The following is a 23,208-nucleotide window of genomic DNA, read 5'->3' on the forward strand; positions in this document are numbered from 1 at the left end:
CATTTTGTAAATAACTTTAAAAATTGTGATTTTAATCATGGTGAAGCTGTGGTAGGATGAGAAACGGGGGCAAACTCTCCGCCGGGCCAGAGCGTAGCCAAGGCGGCGCGGTCCGCGGCTGGCCCATGGTCAGCGGAACACACGAGCGAGGATTTCGGTAGGATTTGGTAATTTGCTGACAACAGACACCTTCGGTGATGGGAACAGGGAACGTCCCGCAGCTCCTTTACCGGCGGACGGAACCGCAGCCCCAAACCGCCTGGAGCGCGGGCAGCGCCCGCCGAGAGCGCGCCGGCCACAGCCCGGCGCGGGCGGACCCGTTCAGCGGGCAATGGCACCGCAGGGATCGATCGGTACCGCGGGGATCGATGGGCTCCGTAGGGATCGGCACCGCGGGGATCGATGGGTTCCGTGGGGATCGGCACCGCGAGGATCGATCGGCTCCGTGGGGATCGGCTCCGCGGGCGTCGGCCGCCCCTCGCGCGCCCAACGGCCCCCCCACGCGCCCAACCGTCCCCCGCGTGCCCAACGGCCCCCCGCGCGCCCAACCGTCCCCCGCGTGCCCAACGGCCGCTCGCGCGCCCAACCGTCCCCTGCGTGCCCAACGGCCGCTCGCGCGCCCAACAGCAGCTCCGGCGCTGCGGGTCCGTCGCCGCCCCCCGTGGCTGGCGCCGGTCCCGGCAGGGCGGGGCGAGGCGCGGCCCGCGCGCCGGAAGTGAGCGGCGGGGGGAGCCCGGAGCGGTGGTGGTGCTGGGGCGGCAGCGGTGTGTGGGGAGCGGCGTCTCCGCTGCTGGGCAGGGACGCGCCTCGGCTGCCGGGCGGAGGCAGTTCCGCGCTCGGCGGAAACAAGGAGCGGGAAAGGAAGGGAGCGGCGAAAGGAACCGGTATCGGCGGCCACCATTAGTGGAGGCAGGAGGAGCAGCAGCCGCCGCCGCCGCCGAGGGGGTCTGCAGGCGGAGCGGACCCGGGTGCCGCCGCCGGCAGCGAGCAGAAGCGAACCCGGCGCCTCGCCCCTCTGTTCTGTGGGGCGTCGTCGCTGCCCGCCGGGGCTCCCCCGGAGCCGGGGCGAGGTGAGTGGCGGAGACGCCTTCGTTTCGCTCCTTTCTGGGGGCGGCGGTGGCAGAGCCGACGGGCGGCGTTTCCTGCCGCGTCCCCTCGGCCCCCGAGCCACCGCCGGCGCTGGGCGGGAGCCGCGGAGCGCAGGGTGCGGGAGGGGCGCGCGTTTACCGGCCCGCGCGTCTGCCCTGCGCCCCTCCACGCCCCAGGCACCATCGGGTGTGTTTGTCTGGAGAGGCTGTGGTGACTGGTGAAGGATTCTGGTATGTGTGTGCCCCCCGGGTTTTCCCCGAATGAGGCATGCCTCGGGAGAGGCTGGGCAGTCAGCCGGGGATGCGCGAGGGATGTAGTGTGTGGCATGCAGACAATGTCAGCTTGGGTGAGTCTCCACCCTGTGCAGCCGCAGGCAGCCGGGTCCCCGGCGCAGGCATCGCTGAGGAGCGTGCTGCCACCCGCGGAACAAAACGCTCAAATCCTCGTTCCTGCTGCAAGAAGGAACGGTGGGTTAAAAACCCAACGCCAAACCTGAGATCTGTTAAGCTTTTTAGCCGTACGACCTACTGAAGGCAGACTGGTTTGCAAAGAGCCTCCCAAGCAAGCTTGATGCCTGCGTTGGTTTTAATGAAACTGGGAGTGTGGTATATTATTTTTTCTGCATGGGGAAAATCATTGATGGTGGAAGGGAAAGGAGGAGTGTCTGTATACACGAGTGTCACATGACCTTGTAAAATTCATATGGCTATACTTGTTTTTCTTAAGAAGCCACTGACTTACCTGTTCATTTTGGAAGATTTTGTTTCTTTTGGATTTGTTATCTTGTAGGGCAGAAAATAATCACCTGCGTGTTTGAACGCTGTCTCTGGATTTTATAATTTTTACTAGTATTTTGTATTTTACTGGGCTGGAGGTGTTTAGGAGGTGATGAACAGCGGTCTGTGTAGTACAATTTATTTTTTACTGGTGGATTACAGGTACACTCCATTTGGCAAATGTAAACTATTTCATATGGCTAGTATCTTTACATTACCATTCATGTGAGGGTGGATGTTTTGTGAGACTGTAGAATCACACCCACTCAATTTTGAACAAATTGTCTCTTTTTGTCTGTTCCACCTAGTGCCCTTCAGACATGGATACATTAGCTTGTTAAATACCTTAGAGAAGAAGAATTAATTGATTAATTCTGGATGTTTATCAAAACATTATGTCTAAACCAACAAATCTTCCAGTTTTATTGTCTTTAATCAGCTTTTCTCTGCTGAGAAGTATCCTGTTGAAACAGAGAAATGGTAAAATTACTTGATAAATCATCTTGAAGAACAAAAGTCTTGGTCATAATCTAGGGAATACTTTCCATCTAAGATCTATAAAGATCTAAACATGTCCATATTTAATACACTGATATCATGCTTGGTGGGTGTGGTGGATAGTGGAACACAGAACTGGTTTTCTGCACCTAAGTTGATATGTGATTTTTCGTATCACTGGATGATACTCAAATTACTGTACAGAAATCTGTGTTACGGAAGATTTTTGCTTTCATACAACAGAAAGGTAAGTGGCACCAAGGAATTTATTTATTGTCCTCGTACAGTTTTCATTTTCAGATATTTATTTCCTTAAAATGGCTTCATTTTTATGGTCTGATGATATGCAATGAGGCATTCTTCTACCACTGATTCTCTGACTCAGCATGTGGTGGCAGTGAGAAAAGTATTAGTAAGAGATAAACCACAGTTAAGGAAAGCAGTGCAGTGTTCAGGCTATTAATTTCTTGAAAGGGTATAAAAAAATGTGAAAGAGAACACTGACAAATTTTATAAAATCTTCAATCTGCCTTCCTTGCACAGTATCTTGAGACTATTGCCTTCAGGTTTGAATTTAAAGTAGTTTTTTCACAGCGGAGTAGTGTATTGACATAAACTGCATCTTTCTGTGTGTTGGAGTCTGTTCCTTTCCTAGTGCAGTAAGCCTGGGTGCAGAGAGCACCTGTTGGTTTCAAGTATTGTGTGGAACTGCTGCGATGCCCTGTGTAGGTAATGGTTCTCTCGGGTGGGTTTTAAGAGGCATTGTTTTTCAAAAGGATGTCTCAGAGTTCCGGCTTTCAGAATATGGGTATTGCCTTGTTTACCTTACACCACGAGTCTTCTTTAGCAGTTACTTTTTTATTTGAATTTGTTCCTCTGTCTATTCCTTCAGCATTAAGTTTTTCAATAGAATCAACTGGCTTTTCTAGCTAGAAACAGTTAATTCTTTGTGCTTTAAATTGTAGCTCTTTATCCTGTGTTAGTCTCATCTTTACTGGTCATACTTGCCTTCATTCTTCAAATGTTTTTCAGCCACTGGAGAGGGAAGTAAAAACCTATCAAACTGGGACAGAGTTAAATCTGAGTGACTAAGCCGGTTAGCTAAACACTAGGAAGAGTGGTACTGAAGATTTCAGCCATTAAGTAATTTACATCACCTTCTTAATAGAAGAAGACTCCAAATCACTTGTGTTTCAAATGAAGCCAAAGGTTGCAAAATAATCACACTCTGCCTTTTCTATTAGGTTAAACAATAGTTTTATTATGGAATTTTCAGGTAGAACTGAAATAATGTACTTCATAACTTCCCATTAACATCTGTTCACACTGAGGATCCTGCTGATTAAATCCAGAACTTGCTAAAACACTTACCAAAGCCAGAAATGTCCAATTTCTGTTTCTGGCCCTGACAATAAGCCATTTTGCCGCATTTCGCACTCTTTCTCTGCAGTTGCTGGAAGAAAATGTGTTGGTTTACAGTGGAATCAGGCAATGTCAGATAAACAAGCCTTATAAAAAGATGCAATCCAGATCTGTTTTATTGCTAAGAGTTAATAATACATTGAAATGACCCCAGACTGCTGAGTAATCAGGTTTTACCGGTTTCTATGTGGAGTGTTAATTTTGTTTCAAAAAATGTAAATTGTGAAACAAAAGTTGACATATTGTGTAAGTCCTCTTAAGAATTCAAAAAATACCTTTGATAATTGGCAGTCACAGATTTTGAGTGAGCACACACACAGAATGTTTTCTACCTTTAGGAATGTCTAGGTTAGGTAATGCCAATAAGGAAACTTGCACTGTAATTGCCCTTTATAGCTGTTCTTCAGATTAGCAAGGGATTTAAATTTCTCTTGTTGATCTCCCAAGTGTCCATTGAAAGAAAGTTGTCCATTGAAAATGGCATATTAGTTTTTATATGTTAATACTAGAAATTAGAAATAATTACCCAATTTATCAAATGAGTCCCTCTGAGAAAGAACTGAAATTCAGTAATGATAGAGGTTCCTTCTAGTCCTTCATATAGAAAAATTGTATAAAGACTAAGAAAAGTATCTGTAGAATATTTGTATGCAACTTGATCCAGATATATTGACTGATATTTTCTGACATTTTAGTGAATTAAAGTCACTTCTCTGTTTTGTTCCAAGTAGGAGTTATAGTTATTTTCTATGTCCAGCTTTAGCAGAAGTGTTTCGTGTAAGATGTTAAATAGATTGATTGTTGAACTTGTGTTTTAAAATCCATCTATTAGTGAAGAGCTCTTGAAATGTCTTGGTCTGCAAGCTACCTCTGTACTTTTGTTGTACGGAGGAAGATGGTGTACATAAGGATTTGAAATTGTCCTGATGTTAAATATTAGGAAAATAATCTGTTGCCATCCTATATCTTAATTAGTTGGATTTTAGGGGGTGTCGGGGGAGGGAGGCCTGCAGGTGGGGAAGGATTTCAAGGGATGGTACAAAAATAGTCACAGAACATAATTTTTACCCATTACTGAATTTCTAGTCTCAAAAATCCATCAAAATAATTTTAACAAATGTTATTAAAAAGGTGGTTGAATCTTCCTTGCCTCCGGTCTTTTCAAGACACCAGTGTGTAAGGTGAAAGTTCTTACATGGAAATATTCTAGGGAGTGTGATGAGGGAATTACTGACCACAGTAGTAAAACTGTTTTATCTACTTAAGCAAATATTATAGTGTTCAAGAACTTGGGTTGCTGGTAAAATTGCACTGATCTTGCATAGCATAAATGGTAAACTGCATGTAGATTGTTCTTACCTTCTGTGAAAATTATCTGAATTATCATCCCTTATTGCAATGTTAACATTGTGTTCTTCTAATTATTGTATTTGACATCTGCTGAAATGGTCATGTACGGTGTGAGGGTACTGTCAAGTGTTTAGAATGCCAAGTTGTGTTCATATACAAACACTCCACTCTTTTCCACTGTTTATTACAACAGAATAGCTGATTTCTGGCAGATCAGGATTAGAAAGAAACAGGAGCAAGAAGTGACATCACTTTCCAGTTTTGTGACTACTGAGTTTTATTACTTGTGTCAGTATTGGACTTTCATGTAGAAAAGTCTTGGAGAAGTACAGAACCTCCTGATCATTTTTCTCAAATGTAGATCTGATTTGAAAAATATGCTGTCTAAAACACACATATGGAAAAAGGCTGGAGGGAAGCTCATTGGCATCCTTCAGCCTCTCTGAAAACTTCACCTTTCAGAAAGTTTCAGGAGCAGTTGTAGTGGCCTGGCAGAAACCTTTGTTCATATGATAGTGGGAGCTGAAGTCCACTGCCTGCTGCTGGCACAGGGTCCTTGGCTGCTGCCAGTGCTGTGATTGTCTCATTGTCCTTCCCTTTTCCCAGAGACTTAGCAGCAGTTTGCTGAGTTGGTAGGACTTGTGGTATTCCTGGTGTCTTTTTGTCCTGGTTAAAGTAAATTTTCAAAGGGTGAAACTGTGCTGTGCTTACAGTCAGCATGTGCAGTAAGTTACTTCTTGTAGTTACTTTAATCATTGCCTTCTTGGCTCTTCCAATAGGAAGGAACAGTTTACTCCCAAAGCTCCAAGTAGAGCTTGTTGCTCGATACATGGGGTCGATTTCATCTCGATGTTCCCGCTTTTCTGCTTTAAGAACAGCCATCTGTAGTGCAGAAAAGGTAGTTTATTCTGTCTTATCATGGTCTTAGTGTGTGAACTTGGTTATAGATGCCTGGTAAAATTGCTCCCCCATTTAAAGCTGTTGTTGAGCTAGTAGTAGTGTCTTCTGCTATTGAGCAGTTGTGTATCAGTGATGTGTGAAAAATTCTGCTGATTATTTGAGGAAGTACTGTAAACTTGTCAAGGATTACTTTGCACAAACTTACACTTCATTTTCTGAAATCCAGTTGGTCATGGTAAAAGGAAAAATGTTTTTGGAAGTGTCCAAAAGACTAAATTGCGAACCTTACTTAAACTGTAATTGGCAAATGTCCATTACCTGCTTGTAAAATTGTATTTTAAAGGCTGTATCATTGAATAGTGTTAGAAGTGCAAATAATGAGTATCAAGCGTTGATGATAAAATAGTCCCATCTCAAATGGTTGAATTCTTACTATTATATCCTCTTTATAGTTAAATCCTTTCAATATATGTAATTAAATTGCCTGTGAAGTGCAACAGTAAATGTTGAATAAGCCATTGCATAATGTGAAAAATGCTAACTTTATAACATGAAATTCATAATATGGCTTTTTTTGTCTATGTAGAATTTTATTCTTCTTGCAATTTAGACATTATGCTAAGATGGTTTTGCTCAACTGTATTGTTTCAATCAGTGATGAAAAAAGCCTAGTGCTTTTTTGATGTCTGTGGATTTCTTTTAAATAGTTCCATTGATTGTTAGGGTAAAATAATCTCTAAAATGCTGATTTGATTGGTTTAATCACTGGGAAAGTATATTGAAACTATGTTTGACAGATTTTTCTCTTTGTCAAAAGTCCTATAGATTTGGAGAGGTATTCTTATGTTTATCTGTGAAGTTGCTGAATTAATCTTGTGGTACAGCAGTATTGAAAAGATGTGATGTCGTTACAGGCTTGGAGTTGCTGTAGAAGCTAGCATTAGCCAAACAGTTGTGCAGATTCTTTGAAAGAAATAAAGTTCCCCATGTGCTGTGTATATACTTGTTCAGGTCATTAATCTCTGTACAGATGCATTTGCGGAGCCTGGAATAGTCCCTGTTTGCATCTCTGGCAGAGCTGACCCAGACTCAAGAGCTGTATCTTTCACTCAGTGGGCTTTTTTTTTCCTTTCTTGTAGGTCCCTTAAAGAGATGGTATTAGTAAGAGGAGAAGAGCAGTGGAGCCCAGAGAACTTTTTCCCTCCTTACACTTTTCTTGACAGAATTATCCTTTGGTAGCTTTAGAGATCACTAACCGATTGTGCATTAAAAATACTCATAAAAAAAACCAGAGACGGACAATATTAAATCCATGTAAATTGTGTGATCCAGTTAACAGCATGATCCACAGCATGCCAAAACGATAAAATTGAAGAGGTGATGTGTTGGGAGCTGCTAAAGGAAGAGAAGCTACACCCTTCTATACATCTTCCTAGATCCTGATTATATATTGTTTTGCAGAATTCTAGGTTATTTTATTATTTTACTTCTGGGATGTAAAGTCATTTTTTAAAAATAAGGAGAAACACCTTTCCAGGTTGCTCTTTGCATCTTACAGATATGAAAAGGCATCTGTCAAGGGTTTCAGAATTTGTTGTAGGAAATACTTTGCCCCATGATTTTGTAAATAGTTTCATTTTCATATCTAGATGACTAATGTTATCTATACTTACTAAGATGAGCTGCTCTACAAAACTGGGATGAGTTCTAGCTCAGTATTGAAAATAGCAAGTTTTCAGCATGCTTTCAAGCATCTTAGGAACAAGACTGATTTTTGCAGACTAATGATGATCTTCCAGAGGTGAAATTGGCATGGGAAGCTTATTAGCTTTGCAGAAATACTCTGCTTGCATACTAATTGTCTTAATTTTAATCCCATGGGCTTTTTTCCTACTTTTGTCTGAGCTCATTGCTTGCTACTCTTTTATAATTTAGAACAAGAAGTATTGAATTAGGTAAGAAGAGATGTATTCTAACAAATGTGAAACCATTTCATTATGACTATGACAGTGTTCCCTCAGGTTTTCTCATATTGTTGCCAGAGAGTACATAAAGATAAGATCTGAAGTTCTTAAACTGTGTTAACTTTGAGAATCTGTGTCTACAAGAACATTGTAATAAATGCAGTATCTACTCTGGATTCCTGCAGAAGCAAGGACAGTGTTTGCTGCCCAGGGAGATTTCTCCCAGTTGTTTTGTGGGAGGTACAATACTTGTGGATTGTGTCTGGACTTAAAGCCTCAGTCTTTGGTATTGCACTGTTGGCTGTTCCTCAGCAGTTTCTCACTCGTGTATGGCTCTTGATTTCATCCTGACTTGCCTGGTTCATGCCTGTGTAGTGATGAGGCATCTTGCATAGGATTTTTGATTCTATGCCAGAAGCCAGGCATTCCAAGCTGTCTTTATTTATAGAATCGTTTAGGTTGGAAAAGACCTTTAAGATCGAGTCCAGCCAATAACTTAGTACTGCCAAGTCCACCACTAAACTGTGCTTGAGTTGATTTTGTGTATGTAAAGATCACTGGAGACTAGATGTAAGAAAAACACACACAAAATCCCCAAACATGCCAAACACCTACTTGTCCTTACCTTACTGATTTTGCTTCTTGCTCTGCTCCTTGCTGGAAGGATCACTGTGAACTTGTTTCACCACTTAAAATCGAGTTAATCATTGTTAGAATTTGTTTCAATACACCAATGCAAGTTTGGATTTCCAAGGTGTCAGTAATCATTCTCCTTCAGAGGTGACTAAAGACTTAGCACAAATGTGGTTTATAGTGCATTTTAAAAAATCTCCCCATCGTGAAAAATCTCATTAGGTTGTTCTAAGCCTTTAAATAAAAATGCCATACAAATCTCTGTTCTCAAAGGAAGTTGTCACTTAGATCTTTAATGCATGACTCAAGAGCTTGACCTTTTACTTGAACATGTAGATCTGAGTGGCTGTGACGGAAACATGGGTGGTTGCACGCTGTGTTCCTGGTGAAGCATTCTGCAGGTTGTGTGTATCAGTGCACCTTTCTGGTACTCTGGAGTTCAGTCAGTAGTATTTGTGCCTTCTAATAGAGAGTTCTTCTATCTATTAAATGGAGACATTTCATTTAGGGGTGGAGGAGGGAAGTCAGTAGTTTTCAGTCACTAGTAACCTTGCAAAGCAATAATACTGGCTGAAAATTTATCCATCTCTGAGCATGTCACAGGTCAGGAGAACAGTTCTACTGAAGCTGGGTAAGAGAAGATCACTTTTTCTTTCACCTCTACCCTGTTGTGTCTATTAATAAGTAACTTAGTGGCATGATCCGTTCTCTGGAACTGAAAGGCTGTTAGATTGATGTGACTGCCACAAATAAATTATAGCGTATTGTAGAAGGAAAGAATTATTTTCATGAATAAATGTTCAGTTCTGGATTAGAGACCTGAGATACTTTCTAAGAAACACAGCAAAATTGAGAAGTCTCATTTTCAGCAATTGCATGGAAGGAGAAGGGTCCCACAGAAAAGTGAGAGTGTTTTTTCCTTTCTGGCAGCTTGCAGAGCATAAAATAGAAATAGGGAAATGAGTGAAATTTTCAAGAGGAACCACCTAGCCAAATCACAGTTGTTAAAGTGAAACACATACTGTCTTTATGAAGAATGCTCTTGTCAACAGCTATTCAGTTGATAGTGCAGCATTCAGCTTAACCTTTTGTGCTTCCTATCCCAGTAAGTGAAAATCAGAGATGTTCTAGTTGAAAATAAAAGAGAAAGCAAACCTCCAAAAGCACTGTCCTTGTAATTGGTGTCATTAGAATGAAACTTTGTATTTTGATACCGTTTATATCTGTTCAGCTTGAATGTGCACAAAAACTTCAGAAAGTTCTCAAAACCAACAAGTTAAAAAAAAATCCTTGAGATTAGTTATTACTACAGTATAACGAATCTTAAATTAACTTGTATCAGCTGGAATGGAATATTTCTGGAATGACTGGCCCTTATTCTGAAGTTGAAAGTCCAGCACAGAGTAAACAAAGTATTTTCAAACTATGCACTTTCAACGTCAATGGTGTTTCATTTTTGAACCTTAATGATTGGATGCCTCTCTTTTTGCAAAGAGGTGTCAATCTTCATTCTCCTGAAGGATCAGGTAGTTAATAAATTTAAGTTAGCTTTGATAGACTGTGAGGCCTGAAAGCTTAGGAAGTGATTTTATGTGTTTATTATTTTTCCAGATAATTTAAAAGTATGTTAGCCTTGTGTGGCCTTTAGATTTAAAATACACATAGTGTATGGAAAAAAACATTCACTTGATGCAAATGACTTTGATTTAATGTATGTGCTGTTTTGCTATCCTTGTCGGAAAAGAGTTTAAATTGAGCCTATTGTTGCTTGCTTTGTGGTCTAAAGACTGATCTGAGTGTACTACATAAGGCAAGTTATGGTGTTATTCTTCACTTTTAAAATTATTCCTCATTATTTAGTACTTCTGATGAGTCATGTTTTCCAGTAATTATTGTGAAGTGTATACTTTCTAATTTTGAAGATGACAATGTAAATTTTGTCTTGTATAATGTGACCATGGGCTAGCCTTGCATCTTTTACACTTCAGTGTAAAAGATGCATTAACCAGTAGTAAAACAGAACTGTATTTGTAAAACAGGAGAATGTGCTTTAAAGCAATGTCTTCCCAACACTTTATCTAGTGTCTTTTTTTTGTATAGGTTAATGTAACCCCTTCTGACGTTGAATTCTACCAACATTATTTTTCTAATCCTGAAGATACATAGTCTTCCTTTTGTTTAGAATGTATATCACCAGAAACTAGGAGACCAATTTTTTATTTTTTTTTTTTGGTGTATGGTAATGCTCATTATTAACTTTCTGAGATAAGGTTAATCTGGCATGTTCTATTATACAACTCTTGAGCATTTGAGAACAACATTTCTATACACATGATCTGATGAAACTGATAAAATGCTACAAGATATAGATGTGTCTTGTGTAGTACATTATTCTAGTTAAAGCTGCCTAAACACTTTTTTTTTCTATTTTAGAGTGAGTTGAAAAACAAGATAAAAGATCAGTTGTTCTCTTAGGAAAGTGTAAAAATTGCAGCTGGCCTTATGTTGTCTGCATTCTTTTTGCCTTGCAGCGTGGAGTTAAATATTTGAGTTTACAACTGCGCATGCCTTCGCTATATTACAAAGTACCAGTAGGAGTTGAGAAGGCAGAGCCAGTTACTGATAGATTCAGCAGCTGCTGCTTCATTCCTAAAATTACTTCTGCTGGATTGCAGTGAACACTTGGTATTTTAGCATGATTCAGGCAGTATTATTGACAGGAATATTGAACTAACATATATACAAAAGTAGGGCCTTTCTTATTTTTGCAGTATGACTAAATATTTGGATACTGTGCATCATAAATCATTGCCTTGTATTATGTCTGTTTATTTCAAGACACTCATAGTGAAGTATCAAACTTTTTGGAGTATAGTCATAGCCATTGTTTGAAATGGTAGTAAGTAGAATATGAAGTTGTTTTGGTTTTTTAGTAGAATTTGGAATATGTGGATGGTTAACTATTTAAAATATTACATAATTAGTTCACTTTTTGAAAAGAAAACTTAAAATTTTGCCTGACATGACTCATTATGGAGAGATGTAATACTGTGATGGAATTGTCTATTAAACTGAAGAGCACTGCTCTGTGAGGTAATTGAAGGTCCAGTAAAAGACACTCTTAGTTTCCTTAAGATTTCTGCCATAATTTCTGAAGTTCTGCTTGCATCCATAATGCGATGGGTGACATTTCCCTGGGGAGAGTAGCAGCAGTCTGGTTCTGTGTACATCAAGAATCATCTGTGTAGCTATGTGGAACTAGTTTGAGGCTTGTATTTCAACAGTAGCAAATAGGGATGATCTTTCTGTCATTAGATGCGCATGCAGAACTCTGATATTGAATGGCATGCAGATAGATAACTATGGAGTTTTCATATTTTTATTGCCACGGTACTGCCAATATATGTTAAAGATTGTATTTAGAAAGTATGTTTGTAAATAACTGATATATCACTTTTTAAAGGTGATCAAAATAATCACTGAAATAATATCCATGACTTTGCATTCTGTAAAAAATTGATTTGTGCCCTCTCTATATTGCTGAGCATTTATAGTGTCTTGAGGAGCAGGACATTATTTTAGGAGAGGAAGTTAGGTCTGCCACAGAGGAAGCATTATATTATGGATTAAATGCTGTCCTTGTCATCTTTGAAACACATTTTCTGCTCTCTTGTTACATTCATCTTTTTTTCCCTTCATACAGTCTTCCAGTTCTTTAGTGGAGTTGCAAGCAATGAGTAGTTTTGAAAATTCTCTGTAGCTCTCTTGTCCTCTTTTTGGAATTGATCTTGGAATGTTTCATTCTGAAGTACTTCTTGATTTGAAACTGGATAGGTAGAAAAAAACTTTTTTCTCTGCCCAATTGCTTCCTGCACTTATGTTTGTATGCATGCACTTAGATGTTGTTGGCTAGAACTGTCACACAGGAGATACTCTTGTCCACTGAGAACTGGACAGGATATTTTTGTTGGTATTCCCCACCTCAAAATGCACACGGTGGGAGGTTGGATAGGATTTATGAACTGTGTTAGTCCTGTGCTTTGTGCATATTCTCCTCAACTGGGATGAGTTCTTAGATTATGCAGAGGAATTGAAAAAGGGGCTGAGAACTTGGTTTCTGTGACTTGATTGAATTTTTTAAAATAGAGTTTTTTAACTGTTAGGAATAATAGAGCTGGAAAGAGGTGCCGCTAGAATTGACCTTACTGCTTTATCACAAAGGCTGTGAATGATTCCACAGATGTATTGCTCTTTTACTGCTTTCCTTCTGAGAGAGTGTTGTGACATCAGATGGCAAGTTGAGACCAGGAACAAGCAAGGTCTTAGGATGCATCCCATTTGGTTTTTACAGGTATTGCTTCTTGAGTGATGTTGTGGGGTGCTCTGGCTTGTGGTTGAGCTGTTTCATTTCCAGAACTCGTAAGTGGTTGCACTGAATAGAAAGAGATGGTGCCATTGAAACATGCTGGCAGTCAGGCATGGATTCCTGGTAGGCATTCTCAGTGGCATTGCCGTGGGACCACAGCCAGGCAGTTTCCTAAATAAGCATGAGAGTCCACTGGCAGCTCTGACAGAGCAAATGCTACTTGTAGCATAGTAGCACCTCGTTGGTGAGTCATTCGCTGCTGATTGTTCTAGCTGCTGCCCATTAAATAACGAGTTTTGGCTACTTGCTTGACTAAATTTGCCAAGTGCGTGTTTGTTCATGGCCGGGCTTTCAAAGAGTGGTTATTGCACTAACTTGTCACTGGTCACAGTTATGTCAGGCTTTTGCTCTACTGCTGTGTCAGAGGTTAAGATTCTAGGATTCTGTTAAACAATAAAAAGACAACAAAACAGCATAATCCATCCCTTTGACTTTCTGTAAGTTTAGTAAAACATAATTATTTTTAAGATTTCCTTCAATATTATGGGGAAATTGCCCAGGTAGTTGCTTCCTTATCTATTCTATTTCTGTGTATCATCCTTCAAAGTGTGTTGCATGATTTCTGTTAAATGCAGAAGAGCATTTTCAGTTGGGTGTCAAATCCAGCTGTATGAAAACAGAACTCGTTTCAGCTTTACCTGCACAATAATATCTACCTTGTGTATAAATAGTTCAGTAAAAAAAAGCCCAAACCAACCCTAAAATCTAACTGTGTCTTAAAGACTTTAGTGGGACTTAAATATCTGAGAAGTCTAGCAATGGAATATGTGCCTCTTTACTAGTGCTGTTTATGAGCAAGTGTGCAAAAAGTATATTGGTGTAAATAAAAGGATTTTTTCTTTTCTGACTTTCTGAACTTTTTAATACATTTGCAGCTAGAAAATGATAGCAGTGAGTACTGGGAATGCATTCTTGGTCCATGCTCCAGTGTATAGCAGTGTTTAGCATTGCAACAGCAGCACTGTGTAGAAATCATTCCCAACTTTCTTCCACTGATTTTTGGACAGCATTTCTTTTTCCTAAGAAAGTGGACTTAACTCATTTGCTTTCCTTTATTTGCAAAGGGGTGGACAGTCTCGTGGTTGGGGTTTTTTTTGGTGTTTGTTTGTGGCCTCTTGGCTTTTTTAAGACAAAGCTTTGAGGTATTCCTTCCAGTCTGTGACTTGTAAAATTATTATTTAAATGGTATCTGCTGTCTTTGGTATGTGTACCATTGTCCAGTCCCAAGTACACTAATCTTTCTTGACTTTGTAACGCTGTCTTTCTTCTTTCTGCTATCACTCCCTCTTGCAAAGAAAAAGACCTTACTTGAAGTTAATCAGAAGATCTATGTAGAGAAACTTGGACTTTCTGACTTTGTATAGACAAGTTGCTTGAGTTGTCTGCTGTGCCCTACAGGTAGTTTAGTTTTACCCTTTTTCTTATACAGGGAAGGAGAGGTCTTCTTGCTTCACTCAGTACTAGATTATGAGAGAGGAGTGATGATGTATTCATACTTATGTGGGAGCTTTGCATCAAGAAATCTCCAGTACCATAATGAAGGGATTGGAATTAGTAATTTTTAAACTGTTTTATTAGTATCTTCCATCTTACTTTTTTACAGCATGACCTGTGAACTGAACTTCTGGATGATTTCTGTGTTATTCATTACATTGTTAATTATTTTTTGTTTTGTTGTTTTCATTATCTGTACCCTGAGGTTTTTTTGGATACAGCATCTGAAATATTTTGCATAGTCATATCAAAAAGCTTAGAGTTTTTTCCTACGTAAAACCTACCTTTCCCTTTGTACTTTATTAAATGTTTGGGTTGTCCTTGATCTGATTTTAAGCCTGATTTTTGTCCCACTGCAGCCTTCAAAATCAATTTGGCAATTGATGAACTTCTTGATCTTCCATTCTGCACAAATGTATATAGAGTCTACATGCACTCTGCTTTTGATCCTAGATACCTAACTCAGATGATGTGGATGTTTTTGTGTTTCATAAAATGGCTTGTGAGCATGTCAACTGTTTTAAAAGCTGTTGCTTTGATTTATGTAAAATCATTTTAGCCACTGAGTCACAAATAACATGATTTAGTCTTGTTTCCTAACACACCTATGTGCTATGAAATTCAAATGTCTTGTCTGTTTCTGGTGTCTCTTGTGGTCATCTATTACTTTAAAGGCCCAAACATACTTCCCTCCTTTATGCTAGACACAGCTAACTTGTCTTCTGTCAGGCTGTGGTCTGAAAAAAAATCTTTTCTCATTAAAGATTTACATCTGAAGTCTAATGTGGCACAATTCCTGTCACATTACTAGAAGTCTCCCTGGAAAGCATTGAAGAAAGTGTTCTTGGATGCCAGACGTAGAATCAGAAGCACTGATCATGTTTTACTGAAGTTATAATACTCATTTTAAAATTAGATTTCATTGTTTGTTAGCTTTACTCTGATGTGTCATACCAGTTGAAGATCTTTCTACCTTGTTCTAATTTTCCAGCTTTTTTAAAAGATCCTTGTTTGTTCTTACAGTTGGGAGCCAAAAGATTTTGTTAGTTTTAATTCTGTTTCTGCTACTGAATAGAAGGAGAGGGGAGATTGATGTCATGACAAATATGGCAAAAGAGCTTCATTTCTGGCAGCTGGACCATGCTTTCTACCCATCCCTCTTGTGTGTTCTAGAGTTAGTAAGGAAACTGCTTGCTGTGGTGTAAATGAACAACACAAGATACTCTGACCTGTATGAATGCACTTCAGCATGCTTCTTGTGCAGGAAAGGCAGGAAGAAGGTGGTGATGATTTAATAGGAAGAGCAGTAACACCTCATTTTTGTGATGGAGTACTGTCTCCAGTTCTGAAGGGTGAAGATGGATGAAGGCCCTCACCAGTATTTTCCAATGTTCCTCTTCCACTGGTGGAAGCAGATGTGTGGCACTGTCAAATGCAAAATTCCTTTACAGTCTGGACCTGGACCCTGGCATAAGTTTCTCATAAATAAGTATACACAAGAATTCAGCTATATGTTTGAGTCATAAGCTACTTTTACTGCATAGATGTGTTGGGTTGAAGGGAGGATATGCAGAGAACTCCCTGTGGAATGAAATTTATAACTCTACAAAAATTATTTTTTATTTTCTTTTTTGGCTTTTAAACCTGTTCGGATTTGTAACAAGTTGGCCTTCAGAGTATGCTAGGCTGTAGCTGCTATCAGCAAAACTTTATAAATCCTTTGGAAAGGTATTAGGAAGAAAGTCTCAGCAAGACTTAGACCTGAATGGGCATTTAAAGGTCTGAAGGAAGATAGAAAAATTATAAAAGCCATGAAATAATTCTTCTTTTTTAAGCTTCATTGTAAATTCTTTCATGGTGCTGCTGCTTTGATTTGATTCAGTGCAAGATAGACATCTCAGATTCAAGCATAAAAATTTTTTCTGCAAGAAATGAAACTATAAAAATCTTCCAGGCACTTCACACTGTACTGTTAGCAATTGAGGAAATGAGACTGGGGGCTATTGGGATGTGCGACAAACTTCTGCATCTGCATGAACTTTTTCATAGAGCGGTAGACAAACACAACTAGGAAATTATTTTCATTTTAAATATTGAGGTGGTACTGAATTAAGAGATTAATTGTTACATGGCTTTTTAACTAATCACTGTCACCTACATTTTAAATAGCTACTCTTGCTGCTTTGTGCCTCATTTGGACTACATCAAATTAATGCCAGATCAGTTCTTTCTTGCCAACCCTTGTCCTTATGAAGACGTGAATGTGGTCCAAATAATTAGCATTTCTAGTGTCACAAATTACATTCCTTATACAGTGTGGTCAACTCAGTTGCTTTAGCAGTAAAAATAGTCATTGTGGTACACATTCCACTTTCAGTGTTGTATTCTGTAGTTTATTCATCTGGCTCAATCCTTAGAGAGGTCTTTATACCAAAGAAGATATGTTCCAGGAAACAAAAATAATTGTTCTTTTGGGATGTTCGGAAAAAAACTTTACTCAGAAGCTTGCCAAATTCTTACACAGCTGCTAAGATGATATAATGTTTTTCTTGTTTGACTAAGATTGTAAATATGAACTTCCTTCCTCCTGCATTTATAATTATTCTAGCTCTATGCAGAATTTGTGATAAATCTCTTCCAAATTTCTGTTGAGTGAGAGTATCTATGAAATGTTTACAGACTTCAACATGCAGTTTATATTTGCTTATAAAATGGGTGACCTAATTTTCTGTGAGCTAGATATAACCTCCTCCCATAGTCCTGCCAAAAGAATGTATGTCTAGATAAGAGTTCATCCTGGTTTTATATAGCAGAAAACTCTTCAACTGTGAGAATTCATGACCAGAATACCCTTAATCCTGAGAGGTGTTCACTGAGGTTAACTTGCAGGTTTGGTCCCAGACAGGCTCAGAGTGGATGGCAGGTTCTGTTTCGGTTGTGTGTGTCCGGTATTCCTGCCTTTGTTGTGAGCCACGTTTCCTGCTGCATACACTGAAGGAAATGACAACACTGGCCATCAGCCTTGTGGACACAGGCTTAAGTATTCTGGAAAGGAACTGAGCCTGGCTGCACCAATGATGTTAACTGAGGCTGTATTTGCTTTAGGAAGGGGCATGGCTCTTGGAGCATGATGCAAACTCAGTATGCAATACGGTATTAAGCTCATTTTTAGCCCTGGTTTTCTAACTCAATTGTAACACTTGAAATTGTATTCCTATGAAGACATGAATTTTTATGTTCTATAGAAAAAAATGAAATTGTGTTAGTAATAATACAACACATCTACAAAAATGTTGAGGCTTTTGAACAGTCTTGTAGTATCAGTGTCTGTAAAAGGTATTATGTTTTGTTAATTTTTTTTGTTTAAGCCATATCTTAGTAATATTATTACATTTCTATCAGGGAAAAATGAATAAAATGTCTGGCCAGTTAAAAAGTCATCTATGTAGACTTCCTGCAAACTTCCCATTTTCCCATTGAGTTCAGGAAAGATTCAGCCTCAGTGACATCTGATATTAAGATGTAATGGCAAAAAAAAGCAGGAATATTTCTTTCTTGACAAGCTGTTGCTTACTTGAAAATTTCTGAAATTTGTGTTGGATTCTGACTTACATATATACTGTATTTATTATTATTCTGTTATACATATCTTGCAATGCTATTTAGAGCCAGATGATTTCAACAGCAACGTCTGTGCAGAGTATCATAAGGAACTCCAGCCATAGCCAAGAGTACTTTTGATTACTGAGCTCTGTATACCTCTTGAAACCAAAAATTTCTAAGATACCTTATGCATTAGAAAAACTTTAAGAGTGTCCTAGAAGAATATGTCTCTGCTGGAAAAGGACAATGGAAAGTAGTCATTCTCCCTCTTTCAGAAAGCAGAATATAAGGCTGTTTTTTCATCTTTCTGTAAGAGAAAAATAATTGCAAACATTGAAAAACAAAACTTTTGTGTAGTTGCAATTAGAGTTCTCTTAAAAAACTTAGAATTAAGGTATTAGGGGGAGTACAGCAGAGTAGCAGAGTTCTTGTGTGTACTTTTTACACCAAGTAAAGGTGTAGCAGAAGATACTTTGAAAATGTCATTCCGAAGGAATTTTGCAGTCTTGCCTCTGGCAATGTGGTGAGAAAAATAAAAAAAAATTACTTTGTGTGAGTTACTCCAGGCTTAGTTTGGCACTTTTAATTTCTGGTCATTTCACAGAATTTTGTGAGCCCTTACTATTCCTTGCCTGGGATTATGAGTGATCCTAGTATTCTTATGAAAGTATTAGAATTTAGCTATTTTTGAAAATACTACAGTATAGCATTAACTTTTCATGCTCTCCCCCACTGCTTCCCCACTCCCCCCCCAAACTAGATGAGTTTTACTGGCATGTAGGGGGTTCAGAAGCACCTGTTGCAGTCTGGAGGGCTGTGAGGAACTGTAGGAGAATGGGTGCTGTGCTGCTTCTGCCTGAGGCTGCTCGCCCCGTTTCTCATTGCTTACTGCACTCAGAGGCGCTCAGCTGGGTGCTGGTGCTGCCAGCTGATTGGGGATGCTCATCTCAGTGAAGCCACATACAGACATTAATACAAATGTGCACTCAGGTATCACGATGTAATCATTTTTGTATGAAGGCTGCAGAATATTTCTTACACTGCTAGGAGAAGCAGCCTCTGTCAGCTGGTTAATGTGTATGGTTCAGACTGCAAGGAATTGAAGTGGCTTTAACTTCATTCACTTAGTAGTAAACTGCACAGTTGTAGCTGCATCCAAAGTAGATATTCATAGAATCACAGTTTATCTCAAGTTGGAAGGGACCCAGTAAGGATGATCAAATCCAACTCTGTTCCTCACAGGACTACCTAAACCAAAACCATATGACATGACTTAGAGTATCATCCAGATGCTCCTTGAACTCTGGCAGGCTTGGTGCTGTGACCATGCCCCTGGGGAGCCTGGTCCAGTGCCCAACCACTCTTTCAGTGAAGAATCTTTTCCTCATGTTTAATCTGAACTTCCCCTGGTGCAGCTTCATGCCACTTCATACCTTTTCATGTGGCAAAGGAATGTTTGCATCCAAGGGAAGGATGCCTTGTTTGTTTCTGCTAACTTGGGAAAACAGTGCTACAAAGACAGGCCTGGTAAACTAAGCCCCTTCCAACTGTACTATTTAGTGGAATTTGTGTTGCAGCAGCTATTCAATTGTACCTTCCTGTCATCAGTAATGTGATGCTTTTTAACAGAGCTATGCCTTTGCTCATGCACAAACATTCAGATGTTATAAATACCTAAAGACTACCCTAGTGATTAGCTTACATTGACAGGACTTTTATTATATAAATAATATATATATTTAAATTACATGTATCTATACAGACATATTTTCAAGCAGACATGTTGCCTTTGTGTTGGTTCTGAGACAATTCCACAGATACAAGCAAGGTTCTGTGCTTGTGAGATAATTTTTTAGTTTGCAGAAATGTCTGTCTGACCTGTGTAAGCATTAAATGAAAAAGTGTAAAGGGTAAGATGCTGTTTTTATGTTTAGCCACTAATTTGAAAGCTAATGGCATGGGCATTCTGTGTTTTCTTGTGCTTCTGTGCTACAGAGTTTAAACTGGAAGTTTCCTGAGTTCAGAATTATAAATGTATTTATGGATGGTAATGCTTTGTGGGTTTTTTTCCTTGTTCCTGCTTCTATTTAAATGTGGTCTTCTCTGGGGATTAACTTGATATCTGAAAAGTACTGAAACATTAAGTGCTTGTAATAAAAAGTACGAGCTTTAAACATGTCTGTAGAGAAAGTAATTCATTAAGACTTGTAATTTTACTCCTTTGGTAGAACTGATCCAAATTTAACATAAATGCAGATTTTGCAAAACTATACTGGTTTTTCAGTGTCATATATATGTGATTGCATGTGCTGTACAGCAGGTAGCATTTGAAAATGTCTCTGTATTAATGGCAAAGGTAGGCTTTTCTGTTTCTTATGAGCTTAAGAACATAAAACAAAGGCTTGAATCTTACAGTGCACTCTGAGCTACAAGTGGAGCTGCAGGTTACAAGTGAGCCTGATAACAGGTGAACTTGCTGCTTCCAGAAGGGGAAGTCCCACTTGTTTCCCTGTCCCTTCTCCCAGCTGTCTGGTATAACCCAAAACAAAGTATTGACTCTAATATTTGTCCAGTCACAGGGCAATCTGTTGCTGTTTGTGACTTCAGCAGAAAGACTCTTTGGGTGTTTGGAGTGTTGAGTGGGTTTTCTGATAGTTTAGAAGGTATAGCAGGCTCAGTGATCTTCTGGAGCAACATGATAATGGATGGAAAGAGGTTCCTTCCTTTTCACAACAGCAAGGAGGGGTTAGCCTGGCTCAAGTTTTAATGTGTAAGTTGTTGTTTTAAACTGGAGGAGTGGGAGCTTAAAACAGAATAAGATATCAGGAAAGTTTGTAGAGACATTTTTCCAAAAACTCATTTGAAAACTAGTGTAGAAAGTGTACCCTGGAATAGAGAGAAAGATAACTTCACAATTTCACTGCTTCTGAGCCAGTTGTGTCAGGGTTTTCTAAGTACAAAGAAAACCTCAATCCAAAATGTGTTGTGGGGGTTTTTTTGTTTGGTTTTTTTTAAACTATTTTGCAGCACTTAAATGCTGATACTAATAAGAAACTGACTGAATTTCACAAATGCTTTGCTAAGGTATGTATAGATTTAGTCAGCTGATAATAGTTTGGGGTATATTTGATGAATGCATTGATCCTGCAGAGCAATGCAGGTAGGAGGTAGGCTGCCCCTTTGCCATTGGCACGTTTCTGAGAACAGGGCAAATGCAAGGATTTGCTACTGGGAGTGCTCTAACATTTTGGTGCTCGGCTTCTTCATCTGAACAGATGGTATATTTATCCAAGGGGAGGACAGGAAGGAAAAAGGAGGAAGATGTGCTGCAGCCCCTCCTTTCCTATGTGACTGAAACTCTTGGGTATGCACAACCCAGTGTGTGTTTCCAGGTGAATTTGTTTCTCGAGGGGCAAGCACAAATGATCTGCTACCTTTGCATGTCACAGAGCCTGCTCCCAGCTTTGCTTTTTATGGGAAACACGAATGTGCGCTGTGGAAATTATTTTGAAAGTTACTGCCCTGTCTGTCTTGAGAAATAGGTAAGTTGTCTTCACCTGTGGCTTCTCAATGAGTAGCATGTTCCAAATCCAGCATGGTGTAGGAGAGCCTCTCTGGCTGCCAGGATGGCAGTCAGAGTAGCAGCTATTGAAAGAAATAATCCTGCCTTGTGCTGCTGAGCACTCTGTGGGAGGCTGCTCTGTGCTGAAGGCCATGAGCTGTCCTGCAGAGTACCATCCTTAAATGCTTGGAAGCTGCAGACCCTTGAGCTTCATGGTTCAGCAGTGAGAGGAGGGGGTCTGTCCCCAAACTGATAACTGAAGTATCTCATTCCTGTCCCTCTGAATTTGTGTCTCTCAGCGTGGAAATGAGAATAATATATAATATTTTTCAGTGTATATAATAATATATAATATTTTTCAACCTTCCTTAGAAGATGTTGAAAAAAGCTCATTCATTTTTGTTGTATTTAAAAAAAAGAAAGTTACACATAAAACAAGTTCATGTGGTTACTTTAAGATGGCTTTGTATCAATCTGATCTAAGAAGTGCTACTTTTAAAAATGTTTTTTATAAACTTTAAGATTATTTTAGTCAGCCTATGCTGTTGTTTTACTTTTCATCTAAATCTGCCCTATCTTTCCCACAGCATCAGACTTGGGTAGGAGATATGAATAATCAAATGCTAAGTGCCTCATTAGTTTAAGTGATTGAGGAAAGATAATTTTTTGGGAAGAAAATTTGAAATTTAGGATTTTAAGTGGCAGTATGGAGTCTGCTGATTTACTTGATTATTTCCTCCTCCTCCCCCCTGCCCCCCGTTCCAGTAGCAAAACACTCTCTCTTTAGTTTTCATATGCGAGAAAAGCTTCATTCACAAAGCTACCGAGTGTGGTAGCAGCAGAGTTTACAGTAGTTGTTTATGTGACTCATTTGCTGAGCTGCTTAGACAAGGTCTCTGCAGCTTAAGAGCTGAACTGCATTTCTTAGGAATGCTGGCCTAATCCCATGAGTTTAAATACTTCTGTTTAAAGTCCTCCTTTAACAAAACCCAGCTGTCAGCCCCATCTTCATGATTTGTTCACTGTATAAAAATTTCATGTTTGCTTCCTCAGTGGCAGAACTTACACTGTATTTTTTTCCTTTTTCTTATGGAAGGTAATTTCCTTACTTTTTCAGGAATGTGCACTTTAAAATATTGATTCTGTGTTAAATATTTACATTTGGTCTTAATCTTGAGGCAATTAAATTCTAGATAAAGTCTTTTGCAATGCATCAGTTGGTGTTAACTGGCTTTTAGACTTTTCTAACCTTTGACATAGCCTTTATGTTGAGGCTGCTTTCTTGCTTTAAATATTTTTTTTCCAGGGAGTGGTACCCAGCTGTAGTGTTTCTCCCTGCTTCCCTCCCTCACTTTCTGGTGCCAAGATTTATTTAGAAACTGAAGTAATGCAGCCTTTCAGTATGAACATATATCTTTAGAGAATATCTTAAGTAGACAAAATTAATTTTAAAACAATTTTCATTAGTTTCAGAAGGCTTATATGATAGAG

The 23,208-nt window shown here is 39.4% G+C and overlaps 1 protein-coding gene across 2 annotated transcripts in view; it reads left to right on the forward strand.

Annotated features, from left to right (window-relative positions):
- Nucleotides 1–798: 798 nt before the first annotated feature.
- The window catches only part of RAPH1 (Ras association (RalGDS/AF-6) and pleckstrin homology domains 1), a 79,006-nt gene continuing 56,596 nt past the window's right edge, over nt 799–23,208 (forward strand). For both annotated transcript variants that reach the window (XM_059475737.1, XM_059475738.1), the window contains exon 1: nt 799–1,070. The gene's annotated coding sequence lies outside the window, so the exon portion shown is untranslated. The remainder of the gene's footprint in view (nt 1,071–23,208) is intronic.

Source organism: Ammospiza nelsoni, chromosome 7 (genome assembly GCF_027579445.1).
Source record: "Ammospiza nelsoni isolate bAmmNel1 chromosome 7, bAmmNel1.pri, whole genome shotgun sequence".
NCBI lineage: Eukaryota > Metazoa > Chordata > Aves > Passeriformes > Passerellidae > Ammospiza > Ammospiza nelsoni.